Source organism: Microtus oregoni, unplaced genomic scaffold (assembly GCF_018167655.1).
Source record: "Microtus oregoni isolate MIOR12 unplaced genomic scaffold, Mior012 000007F_ref0000211, whole genome shotgun sequence".
Taxonomy (NCBI): Eukaryota; Metazoa; Chordata; class Mammalia; order Rodentia; family Cricetidae; genus Microtus; species Microtus oregoni.
The window spans coordinates 23,279,833-23,282,847 of record NW_024543066.1 but is presented as its reverse complement, the minus strand read 5'-3'; positions in this window follow the sequence as shown (position 1 = coordinate 23,282,847).

The following is a 3,015-nucleotide window of genomic DNA, read 5'->3' as shown; positions in this document are numbered from 1 at the left end:
CTGCTTCTGGTTAACCATTCTTGCTAACTGAGTGAGGTATGTCAGCCCAGAACACAGTTTTCAGGTTTAGAAGCTCAACCTGCAAAGGGCTCAGGTCCCAAACACCTGGTGCAGTCACTGACTGGCTAATAAAGACTTTCTATTGGCTTGAACTCATGTCCGTAGTCTTCTCTGATGGATACCCCACAACAGCAACTGCTTCCTAATTGTTATAGAACCTGAAATACACGCCGCTTTCTGTGTTGATCAGGAAATTGTTAGGTGAGCCGGGGAAGGTTGCACAATTGTTAGGGTGCTTGCCTTGCATGCACAAAAGTCTTAATTTGATTCCCAGCAACTGACAAACGTGGCATGGTAGGACATGTCTGCAATCTGACATCTATAATCAGCACGTGGAGTTGCAGGCAGAAAGGTCAGAAGTTCAAGGTCATTCTTGGCTACACAGTGATCTGCAAAGACCCTGCCTCAAAGCAGAACAAAACAAGCAACAGAGGAAATCATTAAGAATGACTATTAAGAACAAAGTTAACGCATGGTGGGCAAAATGAGAAAATGGATCTTATGCAAACTAGTAATAAAAATAGAAGAATCCTGATGTCCCATGAGCCACAATGTAGATTTCATGAGATACAGCCTGAATTTATAAATATCCCTAGCAAAATATATATTTTATGTATCGTATAGAACATCAGCTAGGTTTTAATTAGAAAGGACTAACATGTTAGCAAATTATGAGCTTTCATCATGGAGAACACTCATATTAGTTTTTGAAAGAAAAACCGCACACGATTGTAAGAGCACTAATTAAACTCACGGTTCAGCAAAAGAAAACGATGAAAGTAGAAAAGGGACTAATTGGGGAGAGAAAGGAGATCAGGGAGAGTGGGCGGGGTCAAGAGAGAATAGCGGGGAATGGATACGATCAAAATACATTATATACATGTGTGAAAATATTGTAATGAAGCCCATTGTTGTTTGTAATTAATATATGCTAAAAACAATTGCATATAAAGTATAAAAAAAGAAAAAAAGCACAAGCACATTATTTTATATTCTAGTCTTGTTGATGATGACTAGTCCAAGCATCCCAGTGTCAATCCCAGCACAAATTCTGGTAGTTCATGAGCTCCCAGGCGTTGTGTCTTCTGCCCCCTGCCCTTTAGTTAAAAGGCCTACAGCACACCCTGTGAGTGAGTTTGCTGGAAACACCAACCACTTCAACAACAAGCATACCAAATGGGCTCACAGGGCCAGAAGAAGGGTTCTTAGAGAAAGTAGACCTGAAAGAAGAGTTGCGTTGCTCTTTAAAGAACAGAAAAGAACAGGCATTTTGTGCCCATGTGAGACTAAGAGAATCCAGTTCAGGCTCCCAAGAGAAGTACTAGCCAATAGAGCGGAAGAACTGAAGAGGCAGGACCTGCCAGGCCTGTGGTCCTGGAGTCTGGAGGGCAGGGCTCTCAACCTTGGTTCCCAGTAGAATTGCCAGGAACTTTAGAAATCCGGGTGTCTACTACCTCACAGGCCACCTTCATGGCATTTCTGAGATGGGACTTGGGTACCAGCATTTTATAAACACGTCCATGGGCAGCAACTTGCATGCTGAGTGACTGGAAGTCACAGTAGGCTTACCGGCTGTGGTCCTGCTAGTCCAACAAGGGCTGTTTACCAATGGAAGTTGTTCAGTTAATGAGGCTGGATGTCTTGGCTGGCCTTCAGTATATGTCCGAATCCTCAAGAAGTGGGCTCTAATGCCAGTGAAGGAATGGACTTGCCAGCAAGGCAAGGGCAAGCAGAGAGAGAGAGAGCAAACCTCCTTCTTCTATGTCTTTTATATAGGCTGCCAGGAGGTGAACCTTCCCACCTCAAAAGATCCAGGTTAAAAGTGGGACTCTCACTTCCAATGATTTAATTAGGAAAAAAAATTCCTCATAGGTGCTTGGGTTTTAATTAAGTCCAGATGTGGTCACATTAACAACCAAGAATGGCCATTAGAGTTATTCTCCCTAGCCTAGGTTTGCTCTGGGTATCCCATTTCTACCTTCCAAGGCAGGACTTACAACGGGGCTGCCTCACCCCCCTGGCACTTATGTAGATTCTGGAGGTCCAAATTCTGGTCCATATGCATGCCGGGTAGATGCTTTAACCACACAGTCATCTTACCAGCCGTTTTGCTTCTTTTGAGACAGAGTCTTAGTATGTTATCCAGGCTAGCCTGGAACTCATGATACAGTCTAAGCAGGCTTGTAACTCAAGGCAATCTTCCTGTCTCAGCTGACTTGCTTAGTTAGGGCACAAGATGATAGGTTCTTAATAATACTTTCATGCAAATACACAATTGTACACTGCTTGCGTTTGCCCCTGCCCCCCACCTATCCTCACCTCTTTTGTCTCTTAGTGACATATTTTATTCATTCATTTACCCTTCCTGTTTACTTTGTGATTTGTTGCTGAGAACTGGATATTTGATTTTATAGTGTGGTGACTGTGGTGGTTTGAATAAGAAATGGCCCTCATAAGTTAGGGCATTTAAACAACTTGGAACCATTCATGGTGTTATTTGGGGAGGTTTAAGAGGTGCAGACTTGCTGGAGGAAGTGTATTGCTGGGAATGGGCTTAAAATGTACAGTCTCCCCCTACTTCCTGTTCATGCTTGCTGTTGAAGGCAAGTTCTCAGCTTCCGTCTCCTGCTGCCATGCCTTTTATTTGCTGTCATAACCCACACACACACACCCACAAACCTACCCTGATGAATATCTTAGTTAAAGTTTCTGTTGCTGTGAAGAGATACCGTGATGAGGGCGGCTCTTATAAAGGAAAGTATTTAATGGGTTAGCATACAGTTCCAGAGGTTCAGTCCATTATCATCATGGCAGGACATGCTGGCTTGCAGGCAGAAACGCTAAAGAAGGAGCTGAAAGTTTTATGTCTTGATATGCAGGCAACAGGAAGTGACCTGAGGCACTGGGTGTGGCTTGAGCATATATGGGTCCTCAACCCTGCCTCCACAATGACAC